This window comes from Barbus barbus (genome assembly GCF_936440315.1).
Source record: "Barbus barbus genome assembly, chromosome: 18".
NCBI classification, from domain to species: domain Eukaryota; kingdom Metazoa; phylum Chordata; class Actinopteri; order Cypriniformes; family Cyprinidae; genus Barbus; species Barbus barbus.
Genome location: NC_136746.1, coordinates 673,330 through 686,400, shown reverse-complemented (window position 1 = coordinate 686,400; position 13,071 = coordinate 673,330). Strand labels below are relative to the sequence as shown.

General features: G+C 38.2%; 1 protein-coding gene and 1 long non-coding RNA gene across 9 annotated transcripts in view; one reads left to right on the top strand and one right to left on the bottom strand.

Annotated features, from left to right (window-relative positions):
• The window catches only part of LOC306883954 (neurexin-1a-like), a gene marked incomplete at both ends in the record, with an annotated part of 389,273 nt that overhangs the window by 27,936 nt on the left and 348,266 nt on the right, over positions 1-13,071 (top strand). The window lies entirely within an intron of this gene.
• LOC306883956 lies at positions 5,010-8,735 on the bottom strand. The gene is made up of 4 exons (XR_013785399.1): positions 8,587-8,735; positions 7,914-7,973; positions 7,302-7,470; positions 5,010-5,494 (listed from the first exon to the last, which is right to left on the bottom strand). It is a non-coding gene; the product is annotated as an uncharacterized lncRNA (long non-coding RNA).

Below are 13,071 nucleotides of genomic sequence, written 5' to 3'. Positions count from 1 at the left end.
GGTAGAACTCATGGATGAGGACCAATGGCACCTGTAGGACGGGAATAGGCTGGGAGGGCTGTGGCTAAATGGTGATAACCACCTCACGGACAGTAAAGGATGAGCCACTCATCCATAAAGCATAGTCCAAATACTGTGTCAGGGTGCAGGTGGTCTCTCCCATTGGCATCACTTGAGCTAGATAGTCTTTTAGCCCACTCCAAAAAACACACATTGAGAGTGCCATGATTCCAGGACACCTGGAGGCAAATGTCAAGGAACACCTTCACATAGTCTTACAAAGGATGTTTTGTTGGATGGAGAGTAGGGGAATATCAGGGTGACATAGGAAAATCCTGCTGACTTCATGTTGGGTCAGGTCTTCTGTGATGAGCTCAGAAAATGAACTCAGAAGCTGGCTTTATTGAATGAGAATGGTAAACTGGAATGCAGGTGAGTGAACAGGTGACCACTGTCAATCACAGGAGGCAACAAGATGGAGAAACCACAATGAGGATAATCACAGGTAAGAAGGTAAAAATCCACATGGGACAGTCTGTATAGTATTTGTGTGAAAACCAATGAGACAAATTACTGTTTTGATGGTAGGATTTAAATAGAGTGCCTGAGGTGCTGATTACAACAGGTGCAGGTGATCAGACTGAAGACTGTGGCCACATTCACACGAAGCCAGAGCTTTCACTATCCAATCTTTTGTTTCCTCGTTCTAAAAAAAAGCATTGTCTCAAGACATCTGCGTACACATGAAAGCACTGAAACCGACTCAAAACGTGTAACCGACTCAAACTCTGCCAAGGATACACTAAAAATGGAGAAGAAGACTAAATATGTTTATGTTGAACTTTATTCTTGAACAGATGGCGCTGTATTAATCAGTATATAAAAAGTGTTTCTGTTGCTCATAAAAACAATTCTGTCTATTTGAAAAATATTGCATTTAATTCACTTTAACTGTGATAAGAGTATGCAAACACTGTGAGAGCATCACTACCGGGAGCAGAAAGTGACGTCTCCGTCTTTTAATTCCGCCCCGACTGAAAGCGGCTACTCTCGCCAGCTTGCTATATTTCTATGATTTGCCATATGTGACCTGTGCTGCAAAATGAGTCACAGGCTAGTATAGTTAATCTCAAACAAGACTATTATGTTCTGATTGGTTCCTTGGTTGCATGTGTCATGTTCTCATTGGTTAGTTTTGTCATGCGTTTCCCTTGTCTGGTATTTAAGCCCTCTTGTTTGCTGTGTTAGTTTGTTGTGTATTGAATGTATGTAACCTGCTGTGGATGAGTGTTTTGGTCAAGTCTCCTCATGCTATGGTTAAGTCTGCTCATGTTAGTGTCTAATCTTTGTTTTGTATTTGCTCATGTTGGATGGAATGAAACTGCACATGGGTTCTTATAACTTGCCTCCAGTGGGATTTGTTACAAAACTTTATAAACTCTCTCTCTTTGTTGCAAATTATTACCAAATATCCCATTAAGTGTTTACCCTTAGATGGTTAATGTAATAGTCCTTACTATGCCAAAACTACTGTGAGACCAGTGAATAATCAAGATGCATCTTAATATGACTTTTTTTGCAGTATAGTGTAGTGTAGTGACTTGAGACTACTGGTCTGGAGACCATGACCACCATGAGCACATGACAGGACCACCAGACTCGGGACTACTGGGTTTGTGACTACTTGCACAGGCTCTGGGATAGACCTGACTCTTGATGTTGGCTTTAGGATGGATGGGTCCTTGTTTGTTGCAAGCATAAGGGTGAGCTTGTGGTCTGTGGGAGGCATGGCAGTCATGACGCAGGGTTCTGTCATGGGTTCTGGAGCTGAAGCTGAAGCTGAAGCTGATTCTGAAAGTCCCGGGTGGAATGGAGCAGAGTCTAAGGCCTCGGAAAGACAGAAGTAAACTGTGGAGGTCTTGTAGAGACTGGATTGATGTGGCCAATGTCTTACTCCACTTCTCCCACGATAAAGGAAGATCAATTCAGTTTAACAGCTAGTTGTAGAAACTGACAGTGTCCCTCGATGACCATTGGCAGGCAGCATTGAGGGATCTGAAGGGTTTGTTAATGCCAGCACTGAATAAACCAATTGCAATATTATCCTCATAATTTACTTCATTTGACAGATGTAAAAATTCACAAATGTGTACCTTAAAGAAAAGATAATCCTGGTTTACATTTACATTTACATTTAGTCATTTGGCAGACACTTTTATCCAAAGCGACTTACAATTGGGGAATACAAAAAGCGATTAATCTTGAAGAGGCAATCAGACAGAGGAAGTGCTCGTAACACCAAGTCTCAGTCATTGTTCAAATAAGTACAAGCTAGTAAGCGGAGAGAAAGATAGAGGGAAAGAGTTTTTTTTTTTTTTTGAGTTTACGATGAAGTCAAGTACTGTCGAAAGAGATGAGTTTTCAGTTGTTGCTTGAAGATTGCCAGGGATCCGGCGTTCCGGATAGGGGTGGGAAGATTATTCCACCAGCCAGGAAATTGTGTGGTTGTGTGGTTGTGGCTGATGAGGTTAAATCCCAAAGTGATAAAATCCATACCTTCTGAGTTCAACATAAGGGAGTGGACTTCTGTCACGTTACAAATAGGCAGAGGCAACTAAACTCAATTGCATGGTTTATTGGAAGGTAGGTGGTGCAGGATATGTGCAGGTAAGTAGACGAAAAACTAGATCAAATGCACTTAACTGGTGACAACAGTCCTTTCTATGCAGGTGGAGATTAGTGACAATAGAGCATTTGGAACAATCACAGAGGGACACTTGATGGGGGAATGCAAAGGAGTTACAATGAGGAAATGAAACGAGTAAGTAATTCCACAGGTAAGAAAAAAGGAATCTGAACAGTCTTGTGGGTAACATCGATAAGACTAGAAAATGACTGTCACAGAATGGCCCGTCTCCACCTTCACTGATCACGTTCACCTGCACTTCATCACTAATCATGCGCACCTGATCCTTGTCACCATCATTCAGAACTGGATATAAGCACTCACCTCAGTCACCACGATTGTCCGTTCTTGAAGTAACACTGTTGCAACAACGTTGACCCAACAAGGACCCACGTTTCACAGAAGCTGCTAGCTGAGTATACTTACCTGAATTCCTTACCAGATTATACTTACCTTCTGTTTTGCTCCTCTTCATCTTCCTCGCCTCCAGATTGCCATCATAGCGTTGAACTCTTGGATTACACTGGCCTTCCGGGATTCCTGTTCGTCACGATCCTGCAAGGAACAGAAGCTCACTTAGAATCCCAGCTCACTCCCTTCATTCCTACCAAGAATAACCACTTGCCTCACTCAAAGACTTTCACCTTTGTTGTTCTTGAGAATACCTGTAATAAACTCACTCGCTTCAACACTTACATGTGTCTGACAGTTCCGTTACAATGACAGTGTGTGTGGAAGCTGGATTAAGTGCATTATCACCAGATGATTACCCAGTAGGAAACTACATTACCCAGAATCATTATCAAGGAAAAGGAAAGACTGCAGAAATACATAAAGCACAGTGGTAACAGTGACTTCTCTGAACGATTGAGATTCACTTCAGGAGTTCAGTGACCCAGTGTGGGAGCTAAGATAAACACTGTTTTATATTTTCTAAAATATTACTGTATATGTACTGTAAATCACCAAATGTTTTTGGATTTTACCCCCTAGTATGTTGGTCTTTGCTAGATTAAGTTGAGGTCATGTTCCTTCATCCATGCATGTCTGTCTGCCAGTCCTAGATCCATGCAGCTACCATTGGATGGTTTGGTTGAAATGAAAGTAAAGCTGCATGTTATCAGTGTAGCAGTAGTAGAAACCAGGTGCTGTACAATAGGTCTAAACAATGTAGTATAAATTGTCTTCTGGATAGTCACTCACCTCCAACACACCTGCCTGTAAGTTTCAAGTGATCTCAAGGAGTGATCCCAAGGATCTTGATTACAGGTCCTTCTAAAAAAATTAGCATATTGTGATAAAGTTCATTATTTTCTGTAATGTACTGATAAACATTAGACTTTCATACATTTTAGATTCATTACAACACAACTGAAGTAGTTCAAGCCTTTTATTGTTTTAATATTGATGATTTTGGCATACAGCTCATGAAAACCCAAAATTCCTATCTCAAAAAATTAGCATAGTTCATCCGACCAATAAAAGAAAAGTGTTTTTAATACAAAAAAAGTCAACCTTCAAATAATTATGTTCAGTTATGCACTCAATACTTGGTCGGGAATCCTTTTGCAGAAATGACTGCTTCAATGCGGCGTGGCATGGAGGCAATCAGCCTGTGGCACTGCTGAGGTGTTATGGAGGCCCAGGATGCTTCGATAGCGGCCTTAAGCTCATCCAGAGTGTTGGGTCTTGCGTCTCTCAACTTTCTCTTCACAATATCCCACAGATTCTCTATGGGGTTCAGGTCAGGAGAGTTGGCAGGCCAATTGAGCACAGTAATACCATGGTCAGTAAACCATTTACCAGTGGTTTTGGCGCTGTGAGCAGGTGCCAGGTCATGCTGAAAAATGAAATCTTCATCTCCATAAAGCTTTTCAGCAGATGGAAGCATGAAGTGCTCCAAAATCTCCTGATAGCTACACTGTAAAAAATTTCCTGTAAAATTTACAGTAACTTACTGGCAATTTTGGTTGCCAGTAAGACTGTAAATTTACAAGACTACTGTAAATCAATAATTACATTTGTACTGTAAAAATTACAGCACACGGCTGTATATATGCTGTAAAATTATGGTGCTTTTTTTACAGCTATCCCTGTAAAATTACAGTAGCAACGGTTACGAATGTGACTGAAATTACAAGAGCAACTGTGAACTTGCACTGCACATACATTTTACAGTAAATTAGTGCATTTGTTGTGAAATTCAGTTCACTAAATAGCTGAGATTTAGCACTGCTGTGAGGGTGTGTAAACCTACTTTTTCCTCATTTTCAGTATTCTTTGTCAATTCATTGTGTAATGTGAAGAATAAACCTTTCAAAATAACAGGTTTTCATAAATGTAACAATTTATTGTACAATAGATGTTCATTTAACATATGCACCATTTTCCAAAACATATTTGAAACAAAATATAAGAAACAAAAATGGAGATTGCACATTAAACCAAAGGCTTTATCCTGGGGAGGGGGGGACTTTCCCTCCAGTGTGACTGAACTTCATTCAGAAACTCAAAGTTTAAATAAACACAAAAGAAAGGGTCTGAACTGTGCCTACCTTTAAACTGCCAAATCCATGAAGGGGCAAGACATTGCATGTACATTAATTTGAACATCAATCATGCACTTGACAATCAGTTCAGAGTCTCTCACTTCAATTTCATTGGAACACTTTTTTTTAAATGGTAAGCCATTCAAAGTCCATTAGCTTCCGTAGCAGTGTGCATACATGTGGGTTCATTCCTTTCATTTTCTTGTCTCTCTTTCCAGCAACTTTTGATCCAGTTTCCGGGTTAATGCCCACAATTCCTCTATGAAAAAAAACACACACAGCAATTGTTTTTTAAAAAACAGCATATACTCAATGAATAAAATAAATTTAAGTGTCATTTTAGAATATAATTTTCCTTAACATTTCATTTATTGAAGAGCTTGGGCCAAAGAAAATATTTCAATAGTTTTACTAAGTTAATTGTATTTATCGCTGGTCATATAATTAGAATATCATCAAAAAGTTGATTTATTTCACCAATTCCATTCAAAAAGTGAAACTTGTATAATGTATACATTCATTCCACACAGACTGATATATTTCAAGTGTATTTCTTTTAATTTTGATGATTGTAACTGACAACTAATGAAGAGTTATCTTATTATTATACATTACTGACACTCTATCCTCCAATTTGATACTGTTAAGTGCTTTGACACAATCTGTATTGTTAAAAGCGCTTTATAAATAAAGGTGACTTAATATTCTAATTTTCTGAGATACTGAATTTGGGGTTTTCATTAGTTGTCAGTTATAATCATCAAAATTAAAAGAAATAAACACTTGAAATATCAGTCTGTGTGGAATGAATGTATACATTATACAAGTTTCACTTTTTGAATGGAAATAGTTAAATAAATCAACTTTTTGATGATATTCTAATTATATGACCAGCACCTATATATCTATATCTATATATATGGTTTGCATCAGGCACGTGATCAGCTAGAGACAAATAAAGTAAAAACAAAAAAACAGCAATATTGTGAAACATTATTACAAATAATAATAATAAAAAAAAAAACTTAAGGTATTCAGGTAACGAAATTTGTTACCTGAAGTTTTATGGTGTAAAAAAAAAAAGTTTTCAATTTAAATATATTACAAAATGTAAAGTTATTCCTGTTATGCAAAGCAGAATTTAGAAATCATTACAATTTATTTGACTCAAGAAACATTTCTGATTGTTATTAAATGTAGAAAATTTTGCTGCTTCATATTGTGTGTGGAAATGGTGATACATTATATTTTTTTCAGGATTTTTTGATAAATGTAAAGTTTAATTAACAACATTTATCTGCATTTATCAAAAATATTAATAAATGCATTAACAAACTTAATGAAATAAAAATCATTTTAGATGTCTTCATTCACTTTTTATCACTTCCATGCATGATGAATAAAATTATTAATTTCTCTCCCTTTTAAATCTTATACAAATGTTTGAGTGGTATCGTTTCCACAAAAATATTAAGCAGCAAAACTATTTTTACCATTGATAATAATAAGAAATGTTTCTTGAGCAGCAAATCAGCATATTACAATGATTTCTGAAGGATCATGTGACACTGAAACTTCTCTTAGTAAACAACAACAGATTTATAAGCGTTTCTAATGACAAATGTTGTGTTCCCAAATGCAATTTAAATTGGCTCGAACCAAGCGCGGCTAGGAGTGAATTCAGTCCATGTTTTAGAAAACAATCTTTAGCAGTTTATTTAGGTAATAGCTTAAGGCCATTTGCATGATTTCAACACCCCCACCCCATCAAAAAAAAAAAAAAAAAAAAAAACCTCAGATCTACGCGAATCGCATGGGTCATCCCTCAGAGGTCGGAAAATATGGAAATCCATATCCCTGATGCATATTTTGTAATATATTTTTTTGATAAAATATTTTTGCTGGACTTTGGCTGCATGTACTAAATTCAGTGTTCAGTTTTTTGCTGTTTGACAACTTTTCCAAAAAAAAAAAAAAAAAAAATCCAAACTTGTAAACCTAAAAAAGTAAAGAAAATTTGAATGTCTACAATAATTTTTTTGTTGGGAGTTTATGCTCTGACATACCTCTGAATAAATTTGAGGGTGCATGCAGCTTCATCCGCATAAGCAAGGTTTAAGTTGTAATAGGTCGCAAACAATGCTGCCAGGCCCTCAACAAATGCCTCTGAACATGGGCCAAGGACAACTTCCCTTTCGACTGATAACATCCACTTGCTTGGAGTCATGGATTCACCTGTAAAAGAAATACAGAAGGACATAGCTTAATAAGTGTTGTAAAAGCATGGTTCATGGGTAGTTCATGTTAACTAATAAAGACACTGATACTATAATACTATAAACTAAAATATAATAAAGACTATGGTTACCAATAAGGAGAGAGAGAGGGAGAGGTTCAGAGACAATAACAAATGGAAGGAATATAGAATAGATCTGTGAAATGGAATACAGGAACAGAGGTGGCAAAAATAGAAGTTTCAGATAGAAAAGGGTTACATTTCTTAGAAAAAGAGATTCATCCACAACTTCAGGAAAATTGTGCTCTACAACGTCTGATCTCTCACTCTCAGACACAACATCAGAAACGGGAGTTTCCGTGGCCATAGCAGGCTCTATCAATTGGTTTACAGAGCACATTTTATGAGTCCGTGATTCATGTGATGCGAATGTAGATCTCACCTTAAATGTCCTGTTGCAACCAAATGGGCACCGGATCTCCAGACCTGACTGAATGTGGCTCTTCAAATGAGACAAAAACTGTGTTAGGGTCCCACATTGAACTTCACAAAAGTCTACATGGCATTTAAATGTTTTATCACACATCTGTGCCTGAATCTCTTTAGCAGACGTGTGATGTTCTTTGTGATGTCTGTATATGTGGGACTTCAATGAAGAAAACTTTGTGAAAACATGTGGGCAATCAGGCACACCACATCTAAATTGTGAATTAGGCACATTTCTATGCAATTTCATATGCTGCACAAACTGTAGGATTGTGCAGCTCTCACAGAATTCACAGATAAACATCAACTGCAATAAAAAAAAAAGTGCTAATAAAGTTACATACACAGCAGTAAAGCATGTGCACAGTAATTTCCAATGTACTTTGTAATGAACAACTAAAGTACTAATTTGACTACATACACCCTTATAAGTGATATTAACAAAACTAAAACTTAAAAAAAAAAAACAGCATCTTCATCGAAACAAACACATGCTAATTAGTTAATAGCTTGACAGTCCAGTGAAACACTAATGTTGCCGAGTTGCATAAAACCTACTGGTAAAACAATAACTGGATGTATCAGGATTTCACGTTTTAACTGAAGCATGAATTAGTTGTTACACTCACCTCCCTCACTCACTCTCACTCTTTTGAGGTCCTCTTCTCTGGTAATCGCAGTGTTGCCAACTTCTTTATCGTAGCGTGCAGGAGTTGAGCGCGAAATAGGAAAAAAAGAGCGCCAGAAGTCGTGACTCCTAAGAAGTCCCAAGATGTCCGCTGCTGATGACGAAATGACATCACATGCACTGCGCTCCGCCGAGTTGTCTAATCATGTGTTTTTTTTTTAAAGCAAACAGTTTTAAACTAATAGATGTGTACATTATATAATCATATGTCAGAGTCAACATGGTGTAAATATTTTGTTAAAAAGGCTGTATTTATTACAGTTGACTGAGTTCCAAAACTGGATTTCAACACTAAAAAAAAAAAAAAGAATATGCATGATATCCTGTAGCATCACTGTATAATCATGTTCCCAGAATCTATAGGAAAATACATTCTTGCTTAAATAACATGCACACTATATTATGGTAGATACTACTGTAATTTTACAGCAATTATTTAGCATGTTCCCTGTAATGCTGTAAATTTCAAAATACAGTAGTCTATTGTAAATATTTACTGTAAAAATTACAGCAATTTTTTACAGTGTAGCTGCATTGACCCTGCCCTTGATAAAACACAGTGGACCAACACCAGCATCACTGACTGTGGGTACTTGACACTGGACTTCAGGCATTTTGGCATTTCCCTCTCCCCAGTCTTCCTCCAGACTCTGGCACCTTGATTTCCGAATGACATGCAAAATTTGCTTTCATCCGAAAAAAGTACTTTGGAGCACTGAGCAACAGTCCAGTGCTGCTTCTCTGTAGCCCAGGTCAGGAGCTTCTGCCGCTGTTTCTGGTTCAAAAGTGGCTTGACCTGGGGAATGCGGCACCTGTAGCCCATTTCCTGCACACGCCTGTACACGGTGGCTCTGGATGTTTCTACTCCAGACTCAGTCCACTGCTTCCGCAGGTCCCCCAAGGTCTGGAATCGGTCCTTCTCCACAATCTTCCTCAGGGTCCGGTCACCTCTTCTCGTTGTGCTGCGTTTTCTGCCACACTTTTTCCTTCCCACAGATTTCCCACTGAGGTGCCTTGATACAGCACTCTGGGAACAGCCTATTCGTTCAGAAATTTCTTTCTGTGTCTTACCCTCTTGCTTGAGGGTGTCAATGATGGCCTTCTGGACAGCAGTCAGGTCGGCAGTCTTACCCATGATTGCGGTTTTGAGTAATGAACCAGGCTGGGAGTTTTTAAAAGCCTCAGGAATCTTTTGCAGGTGTTTAGAGTTAATTAGTTGATTCAGATGATTAGGTTAATAGCTCGTTTAGAGAACCTTTTGATGATATGCTCATTTTTTGAGATAGGAATTTTGGGTTTTCATGAGCTGTATGCCAAAATCATCAATATTAAAACAATAAAAGGCTTGAACTACTTCAGTTGTGTGTAATGAATCTAAAATATATGAAAGTCTAATGTTTATCAGTACATTACAGAAAATAATGAACTTTATCACAATATGCTAATTTTTTGAGAAGGACCTGTAGTTGGTTCATGCATGTTTAAATATAACTCTTCTAGAAATTGGAGCTGAAGTGGACACCTCTGATGTAGTATCGAGATATTTTGGAGCTATTTTGGAGATGTAATATTTATTGGCTCTTGCTTGTATGATGAACAGCTGTTTATTATGCAAAAGTGCTGTTCATCATACAAGCAACTTAAATGTTTAAACAATGTAAATGTACAAATGGAACACCAGCAGAGATTAATTAATGTTGTAAAGAGGTTGTTTATTGTTAGTTCACACTATTAAGAAATGTCAACAAATTAAACTGTTAATGTTATGAAAGGCATTATTATAACATACTGGGTGTTTCCATGCCTACGGCCCAAAACACTGAAATAAGGTCCAGCGTACCAACTACTCCACATAGGACAAGCGGTTTAAATTATACAACAACTACATTTATGATCCCTATTACATATTTCAGGGATGTTTGCTGCTTTTCATGTTTGAAATTCTTGGTGTTAAACATTAATCTTGGCCTATAATGTACAGTCTTTCCCGCTTCTCTAAATGATGTAGGAACAGAACGTCACTACTATCTAAATCAGAGTGTCTCAGGTTACGACTGTAACCACAGCTCCCTGAAAAGGAACACATTTTGTCTGAAGGAGCAAAGTTTTGAGAATGCTACGTGACTGTGTCTTGAAGCATGTGTGTAATAAGTCCAATGGCATGGTACATGTACTGTGACTTGGAAAGTATAAAGCATACCAGGACCAAACAATGTCAGCTTCTGATTGGCTGAAGCAGTTCGATCACAGGCATGCAAGAAGTATGGCAGGGTGATGCAGGTGAGGACCAGCCCGCTGCATCACACACATTTTGCAGGGATATCCCTGACAATAAGGCTTATGAAGCTGCCATACTTCTTGTTAAGTGGGCCCTGACTGCTAAAGGTGAAGTCTGTCCATTGTCTTCATATGCTAGAGAGATAGCCTCGACTACCTTACTCATTCTCTGCTTGGATGCTGGGGTCCCTCATCTAGGGGATGTTCCAAAGCACATGAAAAATTGATCAGTTATACACCATAGAGCAGCTCTGTGAACATAAGCATCCAGTGCCATAAAGGTCCCATATTGTCAAAACTGAAATTTCCTGGCTTTTTTCATGATAACAGAGATCTAGGGGCTTATTATTATTATTAATTATTATGTAACTGCATTAGAAGTTTCAAATCAGTCAGTCCACAGTAAAGTGCACACAGCCTGCATAAAGTAGCTGTTTTTTCATGAGCCGTAAAAATGTAAAAATGTGATGTCCGATCTACTCAGTCACCGCCTTCAGTCACCATCCCGAGCACCGCCCACCGTCCTTTTGCCAAACCCCCAGACAGCATCGTGTCCATGCCATTTCTGACCAGTAACACGGAAAATTTATATATTGTGGAATCTTAAGATGTTTGACTTATGGCAAAATTAGGTAATTCTGTATGTTGCCTGAGCATTGGCATCCTCCGAAGTCCTCTGAGGGGTTGGCATTATCTTTTCTCAGGTGTTCGGTCATCTCAGATCATTTAAGGGTTGGATCCAGACTGAAGCTTCTGTCATTCCTAGTTACCACGGGATGTTAATCAACAGAGAAACAAATAGAGACATAATTAGCGTAGCTGCTGTTCCATCTAAACAAAAATTATTTGTTCAACCCAAGCTAAAGAATAATAATAATGTACATTTGATCAGATATAACTGCACTACAAGATTATAAAATGCATTATGTGAATGCTTGGCTAAAGAGATGTGTCTTTAATCTAGATTTAAACAGAGAGAGTGTGTCTGAACCCCGAACGTTATCAGGAAGGCTATTCCAGAGTTTGGGAGCCAAATGTGAAAAAGCTCTACCTCCTTTAGTGGACTTTGCTATCCTAGGTACTACCAAAAGTCCAGAGTTTTGCGACCTTAGAGAGCGGGTTGGATTGTAGTGTGGTAGAAGACGAGTTAGGTACGCAGGAGCTAAACCATTTAGGGCCTTATAGGCAAGTAATAATATTTTGTAAATGATACGGAACTGAATAGGTAGCCAGTGCAGAGACTGTATAATTGGGGTAATATGATCATATTTTCTTGACCTGGTAAGAACTCTAGCCGCTGCATTTTGGACTATCTGTAGCTTGTTTATTGAAGATGCAGGACAACCAGCTAGCAGTGCATTACAATAGTCCAGTCTAGAGGTCATGAATGCATGAACTAGCTTTTCTGCATCAGAAACAGGGAGCATGCTTCGAAGCTTGGCAATGTTTCTAAGATGGAAGAATGCTGTTTTTGTAACATGGGAAATATGATTTTCAAAGGACAAGTTGCTGTCTAATATAACACCCAGATTTTTTACTTTAGAGGACGTAACAGTACATCCGTCTAGTTGCAAATTTTAATCCAAGAGATTCTGTGTACTGTTTTTTGGTCTAATAAGTAATATCTCTGTCTTATCTGAATTTAATAGGAGGAAATTATTGGTCATCCAATCTTTTAAATTTTTTTGGGTGGTGATGGCGCAGTGGATAAGACACATGCCTTTGGTGTGAGAGACCCGGGTTCGAATCCACTGTGAGACACCAATGTGTCCCTGAGCAAGACACTTAACCCCTAGTTGCTCCAGAGGCGTGCGACCTCTGACATATATAGCAATTGTAAGTCGCTTTGGATAAAAGCGTCAGCTAAATGAATAAATGTAAATGTAAAATTTTTTACACAATCTATTAGCTTAGATAGTTTAGAAGTTTCATCTGGTCTTGTTGAGATATATGTCATGATCGGCTGAAGAGATGAGGAAACAGTGTGCAAGTGAATAACAATGTTTATTTACTATAATGAAGTGAGACACCGACAGGGTTGAGGTAATGGAGTGACACAGGAACTGGATGGGCTATGCGGTGGAGTGGTGGTGAAGACAGGAACAGACGGTGACCGGGAAACTCCAGACACGAGACGAGGACACGATGA